Source organism: Cupressus sempervirens, chromosome 4 (genome assembly GCF_028749045.1).
Source record: "Cupressus sempervirens isolate cs-2001-9-10 chromosome 4, ASM2874904v1, whole genome shotgun sequence".
Lineage (NCBI taxonomy): Eukaryota > Viridiplantae > Streptophyta > Pinopsida > Cupressales > Cupressaceae > Cupressus > Cupressus sempervirens.
Window position 1 is genome coordinate 97,156,779 of NC_143121.1, and position 27,227 is coordinate 97,184,005.

Below are 27,227 nucleotides of genomic sequence, written 5' to 3' on the forward strand. Positions count from 1 at the left end.
CAAAGATGAAAAGTTATTACCCTACAAAGAGCTAGTTGATCAGCTAACCCAATATTTTACAAAGCTTTAGTTTACACAAGTGCCTCAAATGCAGAACAAAGCAACAGATGCTATGGCTACTATCGGCTTGCTCTTGGAAATTTCCCAAGCGGTTACATAGTATGAGTTTTTAGTCAAGCAGCTCCTCACACCTGTCTATGCGAATGATGACTCAAATCGTGTTTGTATCTTGGTTGGTCCCCAAACCCCCTGTACCATGAGATTCATGCTTACCTTAAAGATGGTATCATCTCCCCTCACTTCACACATACCCAATGCCAAAACCTCATCTGAAAATCATCCTGCTATGTTATCATAGCCAATACCCTATATCGTCTGGGTTATCATGATACTCTCTCTCAATGTTTAGATGAAAATGAGGCCGCGATGGCATTAAAAGAAGTACACTCCAAACTTTGAGGTGCCCACACGAGTGGTATTGTCCTCGCATGAAAAATCCTTAGAGCAGGCTACTACCATTGAAGAAGACTCCTATGACTTTCTCAAAAAGTGTCTCTCATGTCAGCAACATGCAAATCTTGTGCACGCTGTAGCACATGATCTACAGCCTATTGCACCACCTTGGCCTTTTGCTTGTTGGGGCCTTGATCTAGTTGGAACTATCACACCTCTCTCATCTAATGGACATAAATGGATAATAATAGCTATAGACTATTTCACTAAATGAGTGGAAGTAGTTCCCCTAGTCTCAGCTACAGGAGTTCAGGTCTCGAAGTTCATTTTTTACCACATTGTTTTCTGCTTCGACATCCCATCCACCATCTTCACCGACCATAGAGGTAACTTTGAAAATCTAACATGGAAGAACTATGGACTTCCCTCTACATCCATCACTACTTTTCTAGCCCATATTTCCCACAAGGTAACGGCCAGGTAGAGGCAACTAATAAAACCCTCCTCAAAATTCTAAAGAAAGTTGTCAATGATTCTGATCTCGATTGGCACCTATAGATTAATCCTGCCCTATGGGCTTATCGAACTTCCTTCCGTACATCTACAGGCACAACTCCATACTCCCTAGTCTATGGTGCTGAAGTGGTACTACCTATAGAGGTTGAACTTCCCTCCTTGCAAATATCTTTGCAAGGGCAAATATCGGATGAAGAATACAGAGTAGCCAGACTCACCCAACTAGATCTCTTAGACGAGAAGTGACAACAAGCCTATGATCATCTCATAGTCTACCAAACTCGTCTCAAAAGTAATTTCAACAAGAAGGTACTTCCATGACACTTTTAGCTGGACAACATGGTCCTCAAAGAAAACATAAAAGTCCAAGCAGATCGAGAAAAGAAAGGTAAGTTTGAACCTACATGGCTTGGTCCTTATGTTGTCACTGCCTCCTTTGGCTCTGGAGCCTATCAGCTATCTACACTAGAAGGAGAACTCTTGAATAATCCTATGAACATCATTCATCTCAAGAAGTTCTATGCTTGAAGATCCTTGGTATACCCAGCTTTTGAAAAAAAAAAAAAATAGTAAAGAGAAATAAGCGTCCAATGGTGAAAACTTGGCAATTCAAGTGCCTTAGATAGGTACCTTGGTGAAAACTTGGTAATTCAGGCACCTTGTGTACTAAGACTAATCCATTATCTATCACTATCCTATCCCTCATCCATTCACCCACCATCCCATAAAACACATATTTGTTCCCTTGGTGTTCCAACCAAATATCCAAAATCTAATGAAGCTTGTAAATACCTCCTGTACAGCTTGTAAATCTTGTACCTCAACTTGTAAATCTTGTACCTCAGCTTGTAAATCTTGTATCCCAGCTTGTAAATCTTGTATCATCCCTTGTATCATAGCTTGTATATCCAAATCTTTTCCAAAAGCTCATACCATATTCCAGCTTGTATTATATACCAAAGCTTGTATCCTAGTTTGTATCCTATCACATGCACACAAAGAATCCCATTTTCCTTAAGCTTTTCGCAAACCATCTACCTATCCACCTATCAACTATTGCAGCCATCCCACCCTTCATGAACAACCTTGTACATTTGTAACATATCTTGGTCCGTCAGCTTGTACATTCTCTTTAGCTTAGTACCATTGTATCTATCCAACTTTTGTGTCAGTTCCTCCTTGATCAACATCTTGCACACATTGCACAACCCTTGGTTAGCTATTCCAATGCATCCTTTAGCTAGATCTCCTATCACCAAAGTGTTATCCTCTTAGTTTAGCTTGCCAGATGCATCACTCATCTAGATCCATCAACTTAGGTGCTCTCTGATATATCATTGTAGGATATAGCTTTCCTCATCTCTGATCTTGGTCCGTTAGTACCTTGTCCTACCCATGTCGTTGGCAAATGGTTCTTTTTTGGATTTTCACTTTCTTTTGATTTGGAATCTTCCCTTTGGGTCTTGAAGTATCTTTTCCAAGCAATCTTTTTGTTCCCTCCTCAAGGTTTCCACGATCTTCCATATCATGGTATACTGTGAATGGGGCAATCTGAGTGTAAGGTCTTGAACAAGTCTTTTGTTTGTTTTTCTTTTCTGCGTGTGGGTTCCCTAGTGTTGGTTCCACTCTGATTCTTTCGAGATTCATGTATGATGCTGGGGCAATCCTTGTGTGCTTTTTTTTTGTCAGTCCGTCAGTCCTCTAGATAGTTGGTGAAAAGGCCTTGATGTTCTTGGTAACCTTGGCAATTAACCAACAATCCTATAGCAAATCTAGTACTCAACTACATAGTGGTACTTCTCTTTGAAGTATCCCCCTACTCAAAAAGCTTCAATGGATTCCCTTCATCTCCATTATCCCCCATCCATATCCAGCATCTGTCTCTCCTATCCCAGCTTATGCATCAGTATCTCTTTGAATCAATCTTAACTTTTAGCTTTAGGTATCCACAATCCCAGTCTTAGGGATCCATCAATCCAATCAATCCACGAAGCCTCATCCACAATCCTAGTCCTAGGGATCTCCGAAACCCATCTTCTACCAATTTGGCTCTTTGAAATCCTGTTGCCTTAGCTTTCTTCTCCCCTCATCCTTCCCCTCCTCCTGGTTTCCTTTTATAGCACACCACTCCTTCATCCTCCCCCCTTCGCTAAAGTCTTACGCTTGCTTCCTCTTGTGCATCTAACCTACCTTTATCTTTCTCCCATAGTGAGAGTTTGCACTAATTCAGCCCCTTCTCTTTGCCAATCTAAGTCTCCTTGCTTATCTCAAATTTTTGTGCTTTTCAAGAAGCTGTCAGGCCTTGCCTTCTCTCCCTGCCACCTTCTTGAGGGGGCAACTCTAAGTCTAGTCTCTCCTCTTCTTATCCAAGACTGGGGAAACCTTGTTGCTAAAACATCTTCCTCATGTCGTCTCCGTTCGAACTTCTTTGAAATAATGTTGTCTCAACACTATGTCAAAGAGGGGCAAAATGTAGACACCTAAATTTGATTACACCGCTTTGGTAACCCTATTTAGCTATCTCTAAAGACATCATTAATTAAATTCCTATTTAATTAATCCTTTGCCACCCCCTAGCTAATTAATTTAATTAATCATCTATATTCCTAATTGATAAATAAAATAACTTATAATTTATCAATTAAATCCTATTCTCCTATCTAATTCCAAAATCCCAAATTTATTAAAATCACTTTAATAAATAAAACCCTCAAATCTAATAGCCCCTAACTTATCCCTAATCCTCCATTTAGCCTAATCCACCCTATCCACCCATACTAACCTAGCTTAGACACTAACTCACCCACCCTCATGAATGCCATCCACTTGCACATCTCTAACATCCTTAATATAATCCTAACCCAAGCCTAATCCCCCCCGCCTAACCTTGTCAAATTCTCTAAGTAAGCTTAAGACTTTCCTAAGCCAAGCAAAGTCAACAATCTCAACTCCCTCCAAAATATCCCAACCATAAGCCTTCAATGCTCTTACAAAGCCTTAAATGGCTCTTACATCCTCACTCATGGCTCTTACATCCTCAACCACCCTCATCAAGCAATTGACCAACCCTTATCCTATCCTCTCTCACCCATCCTCCTTGTGACAAGTGTCACTTCCCTATTGGTGCCAAACAAGCACAATCCATGTGCTCCCCTTTAGGTGCATCCTAGCCCTCCCTCACTATCTTACCATCCTTACATCTTAGCCCTCCATCACTCAAGCCCTTGGCCTATAAATTGAACCCTCTCCCTTCACTAAAATCAATCCACCTTTCATGCAAAGTTATAGTGCTATTTTGAGAGCTCATAAACTACCAAAATACCATTATAATGGCAAAATCACTCCATGACTCCATTGTTGAAACCTTGTTTCACTCATCCCATCCATCTATTTGAAGTTTGAGCAATATTATGGAGCATACACCTACATCAAAGGACACATCTACAACATCAAGGAGGCTTTTGGAGTGATCTTGCTTTTTAGTTTGCACTCTCTTATACCTTCTTTTGTCTAAACTTATATGAGAACATAGTTTTATGTTTGTGAATTTTTTCCTTGTTGCTAATGTTCTTTGTACACTAAAATCTTGTTCTACACTTTTATTCTTATTTCTTCCTCTATCATGTCAACATCTTGGGCCTCTAGACCTACAAGTGAAAATTGTTGCTTGCCTTTATCTTCTTCTTCCCTCTGATTTTATGTAATTGTATCAATGACCTATACTTCATCTTCCTACACCTAATCATCAGTTTCAGCTTCTTCCAACTGTTCACCAGAAGCAATATCTGCCATCCACTTGTCAAAAAGTGTATCATCTGGCCAATTGAAGTGCAATATGTCATGTTGCTTCCTAATCACATACTCAACTTCTTTATCAATAATAGCAAAATCTTGTTTTAAAGAATCAGAGAATATCTGGACCTTCACCAATTCCTCTATTGTGGTGTCCCACCATGCATGCCCTTTTGCATTGATGACTTTATTCATTCTCAAACATAACAAGTCATCCAATTCCTTGGCCCATTCATCTTTATTCTTTAATTTATTTTTTCTATCTAGAGCATGAGGGAATAAATTAAACTTTTCACTTTTATACTTACCTAGATAAGCAACAATTTTCAACTATAATGCAACTCTTCTGTCATCAAAATCTGACAGATCATTGGCAACATCAATTTTTTTTCAATATGGTCATGGGAAGACCTTATGATAGAGTAACACAAAAAAGTAATTTCTTTTCTTATTTTACCCCACTTATTAACAATGGGTTTCAAAGTCTATTCATTGGCCTTCATTTCTTCCCATATTCTTATAACCCTAGCTAGCTACTCATAGAACACTGGCCATTCAATTTTGTCTACCAGATACATGAGAGCCTTTCTTAATTTGTCTTCATATTGCACATTTAGCACTACATGCAATTCCCATAGTTTTCTCTTTTCTTCTTCAATATCTTTAGCTATGTAATATTGTGGCCTTTGTGGAGTCTCTGGTATTTCTATTAGAGAAATGGATTAAAAAGGTTCCGTTAGAGAGTGGGAATATGTGATTCTTTGCCTAGAAGACCTCCCCATTACCTTATTTTCAAGTTCAATTCTTTTCTGAACTTCATTATTATATGCCTCCAAAACTCTCTCATATTTGGCTTGCAAATCCATTCTCTTATTCTTATCTTTCTCTACAGTGGCCAAAATTAATTGAGATGTACCAAAATTTAAATTTGCAACCTCTATAGAAGTATCCTCTACTCTTTTTACAATCAAATTACCAATCAGCCCAGTATTATCTAATTGCAGAGACATTGTTCTAGATGCTTTTCTGATGGGCCAAATAACCAAAGCAGCTTGGTATGTACTGAACTTAGCACCTGAGATCTCTTTTTTATTTTGGTCCAATATCTCTAATTTATTGGAAATAGAATTAAAAATTAGGGTATCTGCTATATCCTAATTGGGAAGCAATAGAACACCCGATGCTCTCACCATTTCTCTCTCTTCCTCAAGGGTTAGGCTTTAAAACTCCTTTATCATTTCATCTTTTATTTGTGTCTGAATGGTTGCATCTTCAATATTTAGATGCTTTGCCTTCAATTTATTGTATCTCTCCTCATATTTTCCTATGTTTGTCCTCCATGCAAATTGGTGGAAAGCTCTAGAATTAAGAAAACTATCATCTAACAAAAACTGATGATTGACCTACTCTATCACAATCTCTAGTTCCCTTCCCTTAAAATCTGCCATTGTCAACTCAAAACTTGGCATAGGGGGCTCTTGGGGGTTTCCCTCATTTAATTCTACTTGGGTGATAAAAATTCCTCCTTGGGACCCCGGCTATTCAATCTCTCTTCTAGTAAAATTTTCATCTCCAATCAGCAAAGGGGATTGTGTAGGCAAATATTCCTCAATGTGAGGACCTTGTTCTTTCATTATTTTTTGCCTCTTAGGAGAGGGCTCATCAGGTCTTTCTTCTAGGGTAACACTAGTGGATGCTATTATTTGTTTGCCCTTATCCATAGTAGCCTTCTTATTTTTGATTACATTATATCCTGACCTTTTCTAGATGATCAATTGTCTTGCCCCTAGGTGGGGGGTGATTACCAATCTCCTCATAATCTTTTTGGCCTTATCTGGATAAGTATTAATAAAGAATTATTTTTTCTCGTTCATAGTTTCCATTATTTTAGGAAAAGTAATCATGAGTTTATTTATCCTATCCTCCCTCAGTGCTGGCATTACCCAGAGGACTATAATCTTCATCAAAACAATCTATAAACTCCAAAACCCTAGAGAAAACCCTCCACTTTTCTTTCTTGGTTTCTTGCTCCTGTAAGGAGAACTCATTTCTTATTATGTCCTTAGGGTAATATGGCTCATGTTTTATTTTACCAAGCTTGATTTTGTGACTAAAGGCCAAGTCATAGAATCCCCTAGTGTCACAAAAATGGGAATGAGAGACAACCATCTTATACGGGTCTAAAATTTTATAAAGAAAAAGCCAACCCCCTTTTGTGATCACCAATTGGCAAACTGGAGTGCAAGTTGGGAAAATTGACCCTCTTTTCCTTTACAACAAATATGTTTCCTCTAATCCTCTTAGTTGCTACAAAAATTTAGATACTCCTATCTTTAATGGCACTTGGTAGGGCAATACATGAGGGGTTCCTTTAAAACCATAAATCCTAATAATAATGGAAATAGAGAATGGGATAATGTCTCCCCATTTATGTAAAACTTTCAACCAATAAGATTATCCATGGGCCTGATAAGACCCACTAGTGCCTTAGGCACTCTAGGATTGTCACTTAATAAAAGCCACCTCAATTTTGAGGCAAAGTACCTATCAAACCTGACAAAACTAGTATTTTCAGCATCCCAGGTCATATCTGCACTCCATAACTAAACTGTCTATACTTCTCCCTCCTGTTCTCTATTTAAAATCATTTCTTTACCAAAATATGATACTCCTTTGAAAAGAAACATATGCACTAGCAAAGAATAATGACCAAAAGTTTTATCTACCTTTCTCTTTGCAATCCCTACCAGGCTAGTATGAATTTCTTCTGCTATATAGGAGGAAAAATAAAAAGTAACATCCACACCAAAAGAGGAAATCTAAGTGATCATATACATAAAACTTATGGTCATAAAATCCTTTTCATCTTCACCAAAAACTCTACATAGAGTCCTACATGCCTCCACAACTTGAACATTGAAATACCCCTTCTTGAAAGGATCCTTAGAGGAAGCTGTGATTGCTAGAAAAGTTCCAATTGTGCCTATATGTGCCCTCAGTCCACCTTTCCTAATTGCATTCTTCTTTTCTAAATATTCTTTTTCTAACTCTTGTAGGTTAATGGGTACATGATATTCTATCAGAGGTTCTAGACCAAATACCTCTCGAATCTCCTCAGGGCTAATTGTGACCAGAGGCTCACCATCAAATCTACTTACTAATCTAATTGCGAGATCATAATTTTTTGCAACAATCTCCAAGAGGTCATAATCCATAAAAACACTAGGAACTACTAGCTTTCCTAACTCAAAGTTCCATATATTTGCATGTGGGGCAAATAAATTCCTTTTAGAAAACCATTTAAAAAAAAATAAAAGCCTAGGTTGAGAAATCTTGACATCCCTAACCCAATTTCCCTTATCATATAGCCCATCTACAATCTTGAGTCTAGGGTTTAATAAGGTCAACATTTTTACTTTAAGAGTCTCATTTGTGGACTTAGGGAGCAATTCAAGAAGGTCATTATGGATATTCCTGTTAACCTCATAATGGTTTTTGTCACTTGAGTGCCAATACACTTACCTACTTTCTATATTGGAGCCGAGTACACCATGCATGCTGAGTGATCTTCATGTGCTGAGAAGTTTTCAGATACCGAGTGAAGATCACATACCGAGTGAAGTGTTAATAAGTGCCGAGTAACAAAAGGTGCCGAGTGTTAACAAGTGCTGAGTAACATAAGGTGCTGAGTGATGCAGTTTTGTTTAGGTGCCGAGCTATCTAGGAAACAACATGTCCGAGTATCAGCAATACTTCAAGAGCCGAGTAACTCAGAATATCCGCATAAGAGTTTGTAATTGCACAAACTATGATGCAAACAGTTTTTGTAGCCGACATAAGGTAAATCTCAAAGGATTTAATGATAAGATCAAATCTTTTATTTTTCCTATGCAATCTACATGCAGCCAACAAGAAAAATGATGAAGGCATGCAACCAATAGAAGAAGTGCAAATAATAAGCAAAAAATGAAGATTGAATATGGATCGTAGATCCATACCTAACCCTAAATTATCAAATGTCTTTATAAGGAAGACATAATTTCATTGTAAAAAAAAAGGTGGACATACAAGGGTGCACAAGGAAATCTATTTTCAGAAGTGAGGGTTATTAGATCACAACAGGATCAAGATCAGAGAAAGCAAAACAGGTGCCTGCATTCAACAATCAAGGATTGTAATCTATTAGGTTCATTATACCTAATACTTTCTAGCAATTGTATTAGAATGAAAATCCTATGGTGATAGGTTAGCTTAATAGCTACTTCATAGATCCTTAATTAGGTGATTAAATCCTTTAACAGGGTGACACTTCATGTAAAGTGTTTGTAAAGCCTCTAACCAAGTCACTATTAATACAATGTAAAGCCTTTAACAGGGTAGGCCTTTAACATGGCAAACCATCAGAAGTGGTTGAACAATATTGCTGCAGTAATTTTTGTAGGTATCATCCCCACCCCAGTTTTACCTTCTTATTCCTGGAGGGTTTCTGGGTTACCAAATTCCAGTGTTATGAGTTGTTGATGCATGTCTTAGTTTCATGTTTACTTAATGTATTTACATGCATGCAATTTACTTTCAGTTAAAAGTTTTATTGGTTAAAATGTGATACTTCTGATTCACCCCCCTCCCCCCCCCACTCATAAGTATTCTTTCCATATTTGAATATTCCAACAATTGGTATCAGAGCATCTAGATTCTCACAAAGAAAAGCCTAACAGCTTGGAGGAAAAGATCTAAAGATGGAAGCTTTCAAACTTGGAAAGATCATTGAAAATCAGGTGATAGATGTGCAACTTGCTCTGCTTAGCCTGGAGGAATTTAGAAACAAGTTGAGAAACTCATTAAAAAAAAAGGAAGGATCTAGCCATAGCTGAAAATGATATACACTACAAAGAGATTGATACCACCAACATATTTTCCAACGGAGATACTAAAGAGTTTGATGCAACAATAGCAGAACTGATGGAGAAAAATAAAGTTCAAGTAGATGAGATAAGATCTCTCAAGATGGAACATGAGTCATAGGCCATAATGATATGTGAAATCACTGAACACAAGAAAAGAGTAGTTGAAGATAAAGTTATGATGAAAAATGACAAAAGAAACCTTGCAAACAGATTTGAAGAAAAATGTACTGAATTGACAAGGATCTCAAACATGCAGATGGATACACTTGCCCAAATGATGAACCTTCATCATGAACTCAATGTGAAAGATATTGAGATATCTACTTTAAAGATGCAGAATGAACAAATGTAGAATGAATTAAACAGAGAAATAGAGGTAGCAGAGAATCTCAACAAGTCAAGTGAAGCTATCAAGTATTTTGAACAGTTGCTAAAATCCCCAAAATCTGCCAATGATACATCAGGACTAGGATACAATAGCACTGAAGTTGGGGAATCATCAAAGAATCCTGAACAAAGAAGTAAAAAAGGTAAGAATTCAAAACCCACTTGTCATTATTGTAATAAGAAAGGGCATACAACTAGTGTGTGCATGAGTAGAAGATTCAACCAATCAAACACACTCAAAAATAAGAGTTTCTGTCACAAGTGTAACATGCAAGGACATATGACACAAAATTGTAGATCCAATGCCACAAGGACTTAGAGATTTGATGGACATTGTTATAATTGCAAAAAGTATGGACATAGGGCATTTGAGTGCAGATCAAAACCTATGTGGACATCAAATCAACTAGCAAAAATAGAAGGAACTAAAAGTCATTATCATTCGGATTACAATACTAGGTATAGTTGTCATTATTGTCAAGAATATGGACATATACCACAAAACTGCATAAGAACACATTTCAGAGAGAACTACAAAAGATGGTTGAATCAAACTACATGTTTCAGTTGTTTGAAAATTGGTCATATCAGCAAAAATTTTCCTACAAGATCAAAGGCACTCAAGACTGAAGAAAACAAGGGAAAAGGAAAAATGAATGTCGAAAAGATAAGAAGGAAAATGAATAAGACTTGGAAAAAGAAAGATGAGTGCAACACATCAAGTGGAGGGATCACTTCACCCAATGGGTCAAGTGATCACACCTCATCAAACTAAGCATAGGAAGTATACTAGACTGATATACAAAGCTATATCTCACATCAGTCCCAAGACAAAGAAGCCATGCTAAGTATAAATCTGCATGAAATAAGATGTCAAGACAAAATCTAAATGTTGTTGCCACAATATCTTTGGATGTCGAGTTAAATTCCAACACATGTCGAGCTCCTAACAGTGACTGAGATGATAACTGATGTCAAGTTGGTTAACTCCAATGGAAGCCAAGTAAAGTGGAAATGTAGTGCAAGCCGAGTTAGGTTAAAATTTCTTCAGAAGCCGAGTTGGCAGTTGAGCATTTAATGCAAAGGAAATAGGGTATATTATCGCAATTTCAATCAGTTTTACTCATCGTGATCAAAGAGCAAAGAAGAAGAAAGAGATATGAGCAACTTCATAGCAAGAATCTAGCATTTCAAGTAGATTAAAACCTCATTCAACACATTTTTCATCGATCTCAAGGTATTTTCATTTGTGCCGAGCTACGCAGTTTCATATCTTTTTATTGTAAAAACCCTAGTTTGCATAAATGGCATCAAGTTCAAAGAAAACTAGGGATAAAGAAATGTTTGAAGTTCAGTTAGTTTCAAATGAGATCAAGCAACCCGATTTTTGACCCATTCTCAAAGTTTCCTACAAAAATGACCCAGCCGGTGCTCTCTCCCAAGTTCCCCCAAAAGTTGTAATGGTCCAAGACGTGAGAAAATGTTACAACTGTAAGATAGGTGCCCTAGGAGACATGGAAATAAGAAAAGCTTATGAGAAATTATGTGTAGATGGAGTCTTAAAAGATGAATTCAAAATCATTGAAAGAAAGGGTTTATCCCGAGTTTTGAGCCTTCCCACCATATTCAAAACAGAATGGGTTAGACTTGTGCTGAGCAGAATTCATGGTGGAAATTTGTGGTTAGAAGATTCTCCCATCAAATTGACAAAAGAAATCATACATAGAGTAATAGGGTACCCAACCCTAGATCGGTTCAAAACTTTGAGAAGTGAATCAAAGGAGGTTATTGAAAAGAACACTAGTGCCCAGTGGAACAAAAGAGGAATGACAATCACACCATATAGGATCCTCTAGTTGAGTTTGCTGTTAGAGTCATCGCCCATAAATTCTACCAATCCAGTAGACTCAATAGTGTACCATGTATTGCAGTAGATGTAGGCTAAAAATTGGTGAAAAAGGATCATACTTATGATCTTGCAGAACTACAACTACAACAGATCAATGAAAACCTAGCTGCCATAAGAAGAACAAAGGGCACTCAATCCAAATTTGGAACAATCCTAGTTTGCATATTCTTTTATGTTCAGAATGAGTTTCCTTCTTTTGGAAAAGTGGCATGGAGGAATGACAAAACCATCATTTCCCAAATTAATGAATATATAGAGCAAATGGGAGAAAATTTTGATACCTTGATGACAAGCTATTTTGAGGATTTCAAGAAATCCATGAAGCAAAGATCAAGGATACTAGTTTCCTTAGTGGAAAACCATACTAATGATATATGTTTCTTAGTTGACATTGATTTCACCTATATTTAAGCAGTAATACCAAGGGTAAGATGGCTAAGGCCATTTGGATATGAAATTAATATTGATGAGGCATTTGCAGTAATAACTGCATTATTGGCAGAAGAAATAGATAAAAGTGCTCCACATTTTGGCAATTATGATGTGGTAAGATCAAAGATAAACATGGAATTAAAAACTGCTTCCACATTGAAGAAGAAAGACAAATTATTAAAGAAGATTAAGAAGAAATTTGGTAAAGAAATTGAGGCTGAAGCAGAAGAAGAAGAAGATGATAGTGATAATAAAGATGAGCAAGAACAAGGGCCAATGGAATTAACTCAAGGTCTTGGAGAAGACAAGGAGGAAGGTGCAGAAGAAGAAGAAGCCAAGGAAGCACCAACTGAAGCTGAGCCAAAGAAGAGAAAGGCAACAAAACATCCTCCAGCTAAGCCCAAATCAAAGAAAGCTGCCACACCATCACCTCAAAAGCCAACAAAATGAGTAGCAACAAGGGCCTCCACTCAAAAGGCCAAAGAGGAAGTTACAAAGAAGTAACAAATCAAGGAAACACAGGAAGAGCCGAGGAAAAGAAGAAGATATGTGGCTCAACTTGATATTGATGAAGAAGACCACTCTGAAAAGGTAAGCCACTCCTGAGTTGATACCTTATGTAAAAATATTGGAAATGGTGACTTAAGTAATTTAAATAAAGTTGATTTCAATAAATTTACTAAAGAAGAACAAAATAATCTAGAAGAAACAGTTTATGGAATGATGGCACAGTTCAAGTACACTCCACTTGAACTAGATGGACAATTGCCAAAAGAACTGTAAAAAATTGTAGAAGACAAATGACATTTCTGTTTGAAAATGGAGAAGGAGATGAGGGAATCAACTCTAGCAAGTGTATTGCCAGATTTGACTAAGGAACAAGTAAAGAATGCAGTCAAAAGGCACAATAATAGGTTTACACCTAAATACAGGGCATTCTTCATACTCCAAAATAGGATGGAAGAAATTGTTCAAAGAACAATGAAATCATGGAAAAACTTGTACAAAAAGATTGAAGATTTTCTTGAAGAAGAATACAAGGAAGAAGCTGCTGCATCAATAGAGGAGAGGAGAAAAAGGAAAGAAGATGAAGAAAAGAAAAGAGAAGAAGAGAAGAAGAGAAGAAGGAAGAAGAAAAGAAAGATGGAGAGGAGGAAGAGACACAAAAATAGGATATAATGGGAATAGCTGAGCAAGAACAACAACCAAATCAGAGTGTGCAAGACACACAATTGCCACCCCCTAGCCCTCCTCAAGCATTCATCTCACCTGCAGACACTATAACTATTATTGATGTTCCTGATACTTCTGGTTAGAATATCAATCCATTAACTGCAGAAGATCTTAAAAGAATTCTTGACCAATCTACCCAACAAGCAATATTATGTGCAGATCTAGTATTGGTTAGTATGGATGAACTACATAAACTAGTAGAAAGTACAGTCAAAGATAAGGTGAATCGACAAGAACCACCTTGTATCATCTCTACAACTACTAGTAGTCAATTTCAAATGCCAACAAGCATAGTTGATGCTGCAATACAGAAGCCAAGTGCAGCTGTAGAAAAAGGAATAGAACAAAAAGGATAGGCTATTACATTTGATCCTACAACACAAACACAAGGTGCACTTCCCAAGATTACAATAATTAATCATGGTAGATAGAAGGAGGAGGAAATAGTGAAAACCCCTAAAGAAGAGGAGGCAATACAAACATTAATAGATTTGCCTACCTCAGGAACTCCTTCACACCAGCCATTGCAAATATCTGTACCAACATCTAGTACTACCAGAGTTGCAAGGGTACTTCACTATGGAGACCCTAAATTAGATGAGGAGATAGTCATACCAGGCTATGACTCAAAAACAATAACCATTGATCAAATCAATGAGGTGCAGGAAGCACTGAATAGGAGGAAAAGACAGGAGATACTCAGGAAGGAGTATAAACAAAAGCAAACACTATATGAAATTAAGGACATCTTTATGGATGCGTTTAGTTTGCAATCACCAGATGAGTCAAAGCATATCACGGAGCAATTATCAAATATTATTGACCAGGTGACAAATGAAGACCTAGAAACAAATGCAAAACTTATGGAATGGTCAGAGAGAAAATTCCAAGGAAAAGTAAATGAACAAATATCAAGTCAAATTGCACTTTCACAGGTTAAATTAGCAAAGCTCATTGAAAAAGTGAAAAAGTTACTTGAGAATATATTCTCATTGTACAAAAAGCTGTGTGATTTTTCATACTTCACACAAGAGACAAGCCAAAAGATACTGAGCTTGGAAAGAAATTTAAACATTTCAAGCATGCAACTACCAAATGATCCAGCACAAAGTGAGAAGCATTTTGCTCAATCACTTCACAGTCACAAAGAAATAGCTGTATTAACAGCAAATGAAGCTAATATCAAGGCCAAACTAATATAACTCCAGTCCTCCATTACCTCACATTTAGAAGTACTCCATAAAGAGCAATTATATGCTGAAACTGTTCTCAAGAAAGACCCAAATCTTTCTACTTCAGAAGGACTTATTCATCTTGCTGCTGAGACTACCATCTAGTATAAGTCACTAGAAATTTCCTTAAACAATTGGGATGCAGCTCCCAGGATGATTATGGAAGTAAACAACACATTTTTGGCTAAATATGGTCTTAATGCTTAAACATTCTTTGACATAAGTGTCAAAAAAGGGGGAGAAAAGAGACATAATAGGGGGAGATATAGATATTATGAGATGAGTTAATGGGGGAGAAAAGATACAAAGGAGGAACTTGATATACAGATAAGGCACAATCAACTCAGGGGGAGTTACAAAATTTTTGAGGTATATATTGTAAGATTGTAAGTTACAAATTTTGATCAAGTTTTCTTTAAACTTTGTATATACCAATTAGATTCGTAAATGTACTCATAAGGTTAGTTAGGTGTTTTTGTCACTCATGTCAAAGGGGGAAATTTTTAACCTCATAATGGTTTTTGACACTTGAGTGCCAATACACTTACCTAATTTCTATATTGGAGCCGAGTACACCATGCATGCCAAGTGATCTTCATGTGCCAAGAAGTTTTCAGATACCGAGTGAAGATCAGATATCGAGTGAAGTGTTAACAAGTGCTGAGTAACATAAGGTGCCGAGTGTTAACAAGTGCCAAGTAACATAAGGTGCCGAGTGATATAGTTTTGTTTAGGTGTCGAGCTATCCAAGAAACATCATGTGCCGAGTATCAACAATACTTCAGGAGCCGAGTAACACAAAATATCAGCATAAGAGTTTGTAATTGCACAAACTATGATGCAAACAATTTTTGTAGCTGACATAAGGTAAATCTTGAAGGATTTAATGATAAGATCGAATCTTTTATTTTTCCTATGCAATCTACATGCAACCAATAAGAAAAATGATGAAGGCATGCAACCAATAGAAGAAGTGCAAATAATAAGTGAAAAATGAAGATTGAATATGGATCATAGATCCATACCTAACCCTAAATTCTCAAATGTCTTTATAAGGAAGACAAAATTTCATTATAAAAAAAGGTGGACATACAAGGGTGCACAAGGAAATCTATTTTTAGAAGCGAGGGTTATCAGATCACAAAAGGATCAAGATCAGAGAAAGTGGAACAGGTGCCTGCATTCAGCAATCAAGGATTGTAATCTATCAGGTTCATTATACCTAATACTTTCTAGCAATTGTATTAGAATGAAAATCCTATGGTGATAGGTTAGCTTAACAACTACTTCATAGATCCTTAATCAGGTTATTAAATCCTTTAACAGGGTGACACTTCATGTAAAGTGTTTGTAAAGCCTCTAACTAGGTCACTATTAATACAGTGTAAAGCCTTTAACAGGGTAGACCATTAGACTTGGTTGAACAATATTGCTGCAGTAATTTTTGTGGGTATCATCCCCACCCCAATTTTACCTTCTTATTCTTGGAGGGTTTCTGGGTTATCAAATTCCAGTGTTATGAGTTGTTGATGCATGTCTTAGTTTCATGTTTACTCGATGTATTTACATGCATGCAATTTACTTTCAGTTAAAAGTTTTATTGGTTAAAATGTGATACTTCTGATTCATCCCACACACCCCCCCCCCCACCCTCATAAGTATTCTTTCCATATTTGAATATTCCAACAATTCCTAGCCAAATAATCTTCCTGCCCAGAAAACACCTTCTTTTGAGGCATATGAATGTAGTTTATATAAAACTAAATTGCTATAGAGAGTATAGAACATGGGGACTTACTTGATTTTTTCTTTATTCTTCTCTATAACTCTGTAATGTCTTGCAAACAAAGGGAAATTGCTTCACATTTCAATCAAGCCCAACACAAATTCTCACTAACTTTTTCTACTTTGGAAGCTTGAAATCTTGTTTGCATGGGATGGAAATGGCAAGCTCTTTTGCAATATTCTCTATTTTTTGCTCACACACAAAGCTTTCATTCCTCATAAATGAACTGTAAGGGAAACAGAGTGGCACCACTTGCTACGTTCAAATTTGCACTATTGATCTCAAAAAATTTGACAATCTAGGAGTGGAAATAGGGATGACTCAGTTTCTTCTTGCCACATTGGAAGTTAGTCCAATAAAAATTCCCCACATATACTTTTCCTTCACTACTGGTGTTACAAACTAGACCCACTAATCCTCGAGGACATGTGTCGTCGAGTCACTACATCATTATGCATAAAGAGTGAGCATGTTGTCTATGCGATATAGAAACAACCATTGATTCCATTCCAATCTAACAGTGGGCATTTGATTCATTATTTAATATAATTATGGTGGGTCCACCCTTCATTTTCTTTACTCGCTATGTTGCTATCCTTAAAACCCGAGCAACTCCCCATAGCAATGAAGTGATGACTGTTGATTTGAGCTTGATCTAATGGTGAGGACACTGCATTAAATTTATATAATTTTGGTGGGTCCCTTAGTCACCATGTTGTGTTGAGTAAACAACACATAATTTTTCGTAGTGACTAGGCAATGATCATTGATCTGATTTAATCCAACGATCACAATCTCTCATCTACTCTTCTGACTTGGGTGTGGGTCCATGTCATTGATGATTTGGAAGTGTCTTGTCATTTAATACTCTAATCCTTGATGTGACATCACATGATTGGGCCCTACTATGTTTCACATTTTCAGGCTAGGTGCTATGTCACTACCGACAAGGCACAAGGATTTTTTGGTCGTGACATAGCAACCTCCATGATATTTAAATTTTTGGTGCATACATGTTTCCTAGCAAGATTCCAACATGTCCAAGAGCTTAAGTGGCTCATGTATGAATAGAAAATTGTTGGGACCCACCTTCTAAAATCGCTGCCACAAAACCAATCCCCATCTAGTAGCTATGTTGCTACCAACAAGATTCATTATTTTTTCAGTCACGACATAGTGACCTCATGAATACTACTGAGAATTTGGCACTGAGAATACCTCCATGTTTCCTTCATAATTTCTATGATCAATGCTTTTGATAGAGCAATAAATGTGCACATCCATAATATCACTTGGGAACTTTACGATTATTGTCATTTTCAAAAATTGTCATCCTCTATATTCTCCGATAAGGCATTAGGTCGCTACCAATAGGGCGTATTCTTTTTTTGGTTGCGACATAGTGACTCATAAAAAAAATTAGACTTTGGTGACACCAAATTTAAACTCGTTCCAATTGGTTCCTTTTTCGATGCTGACAATTTTGACATTAAACACATCATCAAAATTTCAAAGCAATGAGTATTTCTGGCGCTGACCTTCCACTTTATGACACCGCCGTTCCATTTCATGGTAGTCACTATCTTGCATGGGTTAAGGACCTTGCTCTTCCTCTATGCAACATAACTATTGCTGTAGATTTTATAAAGATTGGACGGTGGGAACAAACTTGGTAAAAAGGACTTGGTATAATAAAAAATTTAAACGGATCAAGGAATATTTAAAATTAAAAAAGCTTTGTGTTCGATTAAATTTAAAAAGCACAAAACTTAGGTTCCTATTTTTTTAAAAAAAATTACAAAGCCAAAAAACCCACACCCTAGAAGGCAAGTGATATATCTTATTTCAATTTTTCATACCTAGAACTAGGAGAATTTTATTTTGTAAAAATTAGACCAATAGTCTGATTGTGTTCTTTCTTCTTTTTTAGATCCTTGACAGTTAGTGGTCTAGTAGGGTCAACATACTCAATGGTGATGGTAGATGGTACATGGTCTCCAAGACATCCTAGGTGTATCTTCATCACACTTTTCCATGTAGGGAAATTCTCCTTGTTAAGCTTGGGTACCTCTCTTTTGGACATCTTGATCTTTTTCTTCTAGTACCTTCAAACTAGTCCTCTCAAGCACTATGACTTTGATATCAATTATTAGAATTCTTTAGAATACATGAGATGAGGGTGAATTAGTTATCCAAGGTCCAAATATAGAAATAAAAATTTTCATGCTTACTAGACCCATATCCATAAAACCTCAATATGCATGCATCCATTAGATCATACAATACTTAAACTTCATAGGTTACTGTCCTAGGTGAAAACAACTTTTCAAAAATGTAAACATGAAACAACAGAAGTGTTAGCCTCAAAATGGTTTTTGACACTTGAGTGCCAACACACTTAACTGCTTTCTATATTGGAGCCGAGTACACCATTTATGCCGAGCCACAACATGAGCCGAGTCAGGAAAGCCTTCAGGTGCCGAGTGAAGATCAAATACCGAGTGAAGATCAAGTGTTGAATGACTTTAAGTGCCAAGCATAATACAAGTGCTAAGTGATATTTGAGTGTCGAGTCATAGACAATGCCGAGCAATACAGAAATACATTAGGTGCTGAGTAAGCCAGTTTGTTATATATGGGGAGCATCTGGAATCAGTAAGTATCGAGCAACATAGAATGCACATATGAGTTTGTAACTTTAAAAATGAAGATGTAAACCATTTTCATGGCCGACATATGATGAATCTCAAAGGATTAAAAGATAAGATCAAATCTTTTGTTTTTCCTATGCAATCTACATATAGCCAATAAGGAAAATGGAGAAGGCATGCAACCAACAGTAAATGTGCAAGGAATGAGCGGAAAACAGAGATTCAATATGGATCGTAGATCCATACCTAACCCCAAGTCTTTGAGTGTCTTTATAAGGAAGACCAAATCTCTTTGTATGTGTGTGGATGAACGAGGGTGTGTAAGGAAAACTAATTTTCAGAGTAAAGAGTATCAAATCACAGAGGATCAAGATCAGAGAAAGCAGACCAAGTGCCTATATTCAGAAATCAAAGGATTGTAAGCTATCAAGTTTATTATACCTAATACTCTCCAGCAATTTTATTAGAAAGAAAGCCCTATGGTGATAGGTTAGCTTATCAGCTATTTTGTAGATCCTTTTAATAGGTGATTAAATCCTTTGACAAGGTAACACTTCATGTAAGGTGTTTGAAATCCTTTAATCAGGTCACTATTGATATAGTGTAAAGCCTTTAACAGGGCAGACCATCAGAAGTGGTTAACATTATTGCTGCAGTAATTTTTGTGGGTATCATCCCCACCCCTGTTTTACCTTCTTTTTCCTAGAGGGTTTCTGGGTTACCAAAACCTCAAGTGTTATGTGGTGATGCTTATGTGTTCTTTATAATTGTTTGATATGTTTATATGCATGCAATCTACTTTTTGTTAAAAGTTTTAATGGTCAAAGTATAATACTTTTGATTCACCACCCCCCTCTCAGAAGCATTATTCCTATTTGAATATTCCAACAATTTTTATTAGAGCTACAATTTCTCACAAGAAGGAAGTCTAACAACTTGGAGGAAAAGATCTAAAGATGGAAGTCTTCAAACTTGGGAAGATTATTAACAATCAAGTGATTGATGTGCAACTGGCTCTACACAAAGCAGAGGAAGCAAGGGAGGAATTGAGAAAATCCTTGAAAAGAAGAAACAATATAGCCATAGCTAAAAATGATAAAAAATACAAGGAAATAGATACCACAAAACTATTTTCCAATAGAGACACTAAAGAGTTTGATGCAACAATAGCAGAACTGATGGAGAAAAACAAAGTTCAAGCAAATGAGATAAGATCTCTCAAGATGGAACATGAATCTCAGGCCATAATGTTATGTGAAATCACTGAATAGAAGAAAAAATCAGTTGAGGATAAAGTCATGATGGAAGATGATAAAAGAAATCTTGCAAACAGACTTCAAGAAAAATGTATTGAATTATCAAGGATCTCAAACATGTAGATGGATACACTTGCCCAAATGATGAATCTTCATCATGAACTGAATATGAAAGATATTGAGATCTCTACTTTGAAGATGCAAAAGAACAACTATAGAATGAATTGAACAGAGAAAAAAAGGTAGCAGAGAATCTCAACAAATCAAGTGAAGCCATTAAGTACTTTGAATAGTTGATAAAATTTCCAAGATCAGCCCATGATACATCAGAACTTGGTTACAACAGTATTGAAATTGGAGAATCATCAAAGAGTGTTGAGAAAAGAAGTGACAAAGGTAAGGATTCTAAACCTACTTGTCATTTCTATAATAAAAGAGGGCATACTACTAATGTTTGTAGGAGTAGAAGAATCAATCAGACAAACACACCCAAAAAAAGAGTGACTGTCACAAGTGCAACATGCAAGGACATATGATACAAGATTGTAGATCCAAAATTACAAGGACACAAAGATTTGATGGACATTGTCATAATTGTAAGAAGTATGGACATAGAGCATTTGAATGCAGATCAAAGTCTATGTGGACATCAAATCAACTAGCAAAAAATAAAGGGAATGAAAGCTAGTACCATTGGGATTACAACACTAGATATAGCTGTCATTATTGCTAGGAATATGGACATATCCCTAAAAACTGCATAAGAACACATTTTCGAGGGAATTATAGTAGGTGGCTAAGTCAAACCACATGTTTCAGTTGCCTAAAAATTGGTCACATAAGAAAAAACTGTCCTACAAGGTCAAAAGCACCAAAGACTGAAGTAAACAAAGGCAAAGAAAAGATTGATGTGGAACACATCAGAACAAACATGAAGAAGACATGGCAGAAAAAGAATGAATCAAGTACATCTAATGAAAGGGTCACTTCACCCACAAGGTCAAGTGATCATTTCTCATCCAATTAATCTCAAGATGAGTCTATGGAGTTGATACATATAAGGAAGTATCATACATCAGACCTAAACCATGAAGAAGCAATGCAAAGTATGAATCTGCATGAAATAAGATGCCAAGACAAAATTTTGATGACAAGCTGACTTTGGATGCTGAGTAAAACTTTAATTGAAGCCGATTTCCTAATAGCGACCGAGTTGATGACTAATGCTGAGTTGAGTAATTCCTATGGAAGTCGAGTAAAATGGAAATGTAGTGCAAGCTGAGTGATGTTAGAATCCTTCATAAGCTGAGTTTGCAGCTGAGCATTTAATGCGATGGAAATAGGGTATATTATCATGATTTCAATCATTTTTTCTCATCGCAATCAAGAAGCAAAGGAGATAAAGAGCGTAGAGTGACTTCACAGTAGAGAATCCAGCATTCCAAGAAGATTGCAACCTCCTACAATGTATTTTCATTGATCTTGAAGTATTTTCATTTGTGCTAAGTTATGCTATTTCATACTTCTATGTAAAGGAAACCCTAGTTTGCATAAATGGCTTCGAGTTCCAAGAAAACCCAAGAAAAAGAATCATTTGAAGTCTAGCTAATGTCTAATGAGGTTAGGTAGCTTGATTTTTGCTCTATTCCTGAAGTTACATACAAGAATGACCCAGTTAGAGTCCTTTCTTGCATAACCCCCAAATGTTGTTATAGTATAGGATGTAAGAAGATGTTACAATTGCAAGATAGGAGCCCTAGGACACATGGAAATAAGAGAAGCCTTTGCGAAGCTGTGTGTCGATGGAGTATTAAAAGATGCATACAAAATTTTTGAAAGGAAGGGTTTGACACAAGTTTTGAGTTTTCCCACCGTATTCAAGACAGAGTGGATCAGACTTGTATTGAGCATAATTCATGATGGTAGTCTGTGGTTAGAAGATGTCCTTGTCAAACTCACCAAAATAAATGATTCATAGAGTAACTGGATATCCTACCCTAGATCAGCACAAGACCTTGAGAAGTGAATCCAAGGAGGTCATTGAAAAGAATATAGGTGCTCAGTGGAACAAAAGAGGAATGACTATTATGCCATTCAGGATCCTCTAGTTGAGTTTGTTGTTAGAATTATTGCCCACAAATTCTACCAATCCAGTAGACTCAACAGTGTCCCATGTATAGCAGTAGATGTAGGTTACAAATTGGTGAAAAAGGATCATACTTATGATCTTGCTGAACTACAACTACATTAGATAAATGAAAACCTAACAGATATAAGAAGATCAAAGGGTGCCCAATGTAAATTTGGAGCAATTTTGGTTTGTATATTCTTTTATGTTCAGAATAAATTTCCTTCTTTTGGAAAAGTTACATGGAGAAGTGATAGGACTATCATATCCCAAATAAATGAATATATAGAACAAATGGGAGACAATTTTGATACCCTGATGACAAGTTATTTTGAGGATTTCAAGAAATCCATGAAGCAAAGAATGAGGATATCAATTTCCTTAGTAGAAAAACATATTAATGATATATGCTTCTTAGTTGATATTGACTTCACCTATATCCAACCAAAAACTCCAAGGGTGAGATGGCTAAGGCCATTTGGTTATGAAATTAACATTGATGAAGCATCCGCAACAATAATTGCATTGTTGGTAGAAGAGACAGATAAGAGTGCCTCACACTTTGGCACTTATGATGTGGTAAGGTCAAAGATAAATATGGAATTAAAAAATGCCTCCACATTGAAAAATAAAGATAAACTAATGAAGAAAATTAAGAAGAAATTTGGTGAAGGGGTAGAGGCTGAAGCTGAAGAAGATGATGATGAAAATGATGATGAAGAAGATGAACAAGAGCAAGGACCAATGGAATTAACTCAAGGCCTAGGTGAAGATAAGGAGGAAGGTGTTGAGGAAGAAGAAGCCAAGGAAGCACCAATCTAGGCTGAGCCAAAGAAGAGAAATGCAAAAGATCTGCCTCTAGCTTAGCCCAAACCAAAGAAAACTGCCACGCCATCACCCCAAAAGCCAACAACCAGAGTTCCAATAAGGGCCTCTACACAAAAAGATAAAGAGGATACTACAAAGAAGAAACCAATCAAGAAGACACAGGAAGAGCCAAGGAAAAGAAGAAAATATGTAGCTCAACCTGATACTGATGAAGAAGATCAATCTGAAAAGGTAAGCCATTTTTCAGTTGATACATTATGTAAAAAGATTAGAAATGGAGATTTAAGCAATATTAATAAAGTTTATTTCAATAAGTTCACTAAAGAAGAATATAATAGAATAGAAGAATCAGTTTATGGAATGATGGCACAGTTGAAGTATACTCCTCTTGAACTAGATGGACAATTGCTAGATGAACTGTCTAAAATTGTAGAAGACAGATGGCATTTCTGTTTGAGAATGGAGAAGGAGATGAGAGAAACAACCCTAGTAAGCATACTGCCTAATTTGACTAAGGAGAAAATAGGGAAAGTAGTCAAAAGGCACAATGCCAGGTTTACACCTAAATACAGGGCATTCTTCATTCTCCAAAAAAAAATGGAAGATATTGTGCAAAGAACAACAAAATAATAGAAGAACTTGTACAAAAAGATTGAAGATTTTCTTGAAGAAGAATACAAGGAAGAAGCTACTGCTCCACCAGAAGAAAGAAGAAAAAGGAGAGAAGAGAAGACAAGAGTAGAGCAAGGTAGAGAAGACAAGAAGGAAGAAGAAAAGAAACAAGAAGAAGAGAAGAGGGTAGAAGAAAAGAAAGAAATAGAGGAGGAGACACAAAAGAAAACTGAAACGGCAACAGTTGAGGAAGAGCAGCAACAAGATCAGAGTGTTCAAGACACACAATTTCTGCCTTCTAGCCCTCCTCATGTACCCATCACTCTTGTAGAAACTATAATTGTACAAGATGTTCTTGACATTTCTGCTTAGAACATCAATCCATTAACTATAGAAGATCTCAAAAGAATCCTTGACCAATCTACACAACAAGCAAGATTATGTGTAGATCCAGTATTGGTCAGTATGGATGAATTACAAAAACTAGTAGAAAACACAATTAGAGATAAGGTGAATCCAAAAGAACCACCTTCCATCATCTCTACAGCTACTAGTGGTCAACTTCAAATGCCAATAGTTGTTTCAATAGGCATAGTTGACACCACAGTTTAGAAGTCAAGTGCAACAGCAGACAAAGAAATAGAACAAATAGGACAGACTATTACATCTAATCCTAAAGCACAAACTCAAGGTGCACTTCCTACAATTACAATAATTGATCAAGGTAGACAATAGGAGGAGAAAATAGAAAAAACCCCTAAAGAGTAGGAGGCAATAAAAACATTGATAAATTTTCCTACCTCGGGGACTCCTTCACAAAAGCCATTACAAATATTAGCACCACGATCAAGCTCTACAAAAATTGCAAGGGTACTTTACTATGGAGACCCTGAACTAGATGAGGAGATAGTCATACCAAGTTATGACTCAAAAACAATAAACATTGATCAAATTAATGAGGTGCAGGAAGCATTAAACAAAAGAAAGAGGCAAGAAATACTCAGGAAGGAGTATCAACAAAAACAAACTTTACATGAAATAAAGGACATATTTATGGATGCCTTCAGTATTCAGTCACTAGATGAGTCCAAGCATATCATGGAACAATTATCAGATATTGTTGAACAGGTGACAAATGCAGACCTAGAGACAAATGCAAAACTCATGGAATGGTCTGAAAGAAAATTTCAAGGAAAAGTTAATGAGAAAATATCTAGTGAAATAGCACTTTCACAGATTGAATTGGAAAAGGTCATAGACAAAGTGAAAAAGGTACTTGAGAATATATTCTCATTGTACAAAAAGTTGTGTGACTTTTCATATTTCACACAAGAGACCAGCAAAAAGATAATGAGCCTCGAGAGAAATTTGAATATTTCTAGCATGCAGCTACCAAAAGATCTAGCTCAAAATGAGAAGCATTTTGCTCAAATGCTTCACACTCAAAAAGAAATAGCTGTATTAATAGCAAAAGAGGCCACCATCAAGGCAAAACTACTACAGCTCCAATCTTCTATTACCCCATATTTGGAAATCCTCCATAAAGAACAAGTCTATGTTGAAACTGTTCTCAAGAAAGACCCTAATGTTCTACTTTAGAAGGACTAATTCACCTTGTTGCAGAGACTGGCCTCCAACATAAATCATTGGAAATTGCTTTGCATAATTGGGATACAGCTCTTAGGATGATTATGGAGGTAAACAACACATTTTTGGAAAAATATGGTCTTAACCCTTAAAACCCTCTGACATAAGTGTCAAAAAGGGGGAGACAAGATAAGAGGGAGATAGAATGAGGGAGACAAGAATGGGGGAGATAAGATAAAAAAGGTAGAGCATGATATACAACATGAAATTTTGGTTACCAAGACAACACAGATAATAGCACAATCAACTCAAGGGGAGTTACAATAATTTTGAGTTATATATATTATAAATTACAAAATTTTGATTAAGGTTTTAAAACCTCTGTATATACCAAGTAGCTTAGTGAATGTACTCATAAGGTCAGTTAAGTGTTTTTGTCACTCATGTCAAAGGGGGAGATTGTTAGCCTCAAAATGGTTTTTGACACTTAAGTGCCAACACACTTAACCACTTTCTATATTGGAGCCAAGTACACCATGTATGCCGAGCCACAACATGAGCCGAGTCAAGAAAGCCTTCAGATGCCGAGCAGTCTTCAGGTGCCGAGTGAAGATCAAGTGCTGAATGAGTTTAGGTGCCGAGCATAATACAAGTGCCAAGTGATATTTGAGTGCTGAGTCATAGAAAATGTTGAGCAATATAGAAATACATCAGGTACCGAGTAAGCCAGTTTGTTATATATGCCGAGCATCTAGAATCAATGAGTGCTGAGCAACACAAAATGCACATATGAGTTTGTAACTTTACAAATGAAGATGTAAACCATTTTCATGGCCGAAATATGATGAATCTCGAAGGATTAAAAGATAAGATCGAATCTTTTGTTCTTCCTATGCAATGTACATACAACCTATAAGGAAAATGAAGAAGGCATGCAACAAATAGTAAATGTACAAGGAATGAGCAAGAAACACAGATTCAATATGGATCGTAGGTCCTTACCTAACCCCAAGTCTTCGAGTGTCTTTATAAGGAAGACCAAATCTCTTTGTGTGTGTGTGGATGAATGAGGGTGTGTAAGGAAAACTAATTTTTAGAGTAAAGAGTATCAGATCACAGAGGATCAAGATCAGAGAAAGCAGATCAAGTGCCTATATTCAGCAATCGAAGGATTATAAGCTATCAGGTTTATTATACCTAATACTCTCCAGCAATTATATTAGAAAGAAAACCCTATGGTGATAGGTTAGCTTAGCAACTATTTTGTAGATCCTTTTAATAGGTGATTAAATCCTTTAACAAGGTAACACTTCATGTAAGGTGTTTGAAATCCTTTAATTAGGTCACTATTGATACAATGTAAGGCCTTTAATAGGGTAGACCATCAGAAGTGGTTAAACATTATTGCTGCAGTAATTTTTGTGGGTATCATCCCCACCCCAGTTTTACCTTCTTACTCCTGGAGGGTTTCTGGGTTACCAAAACCTCAAGTGCTATGTGGTGATGCTTATGTGTTCT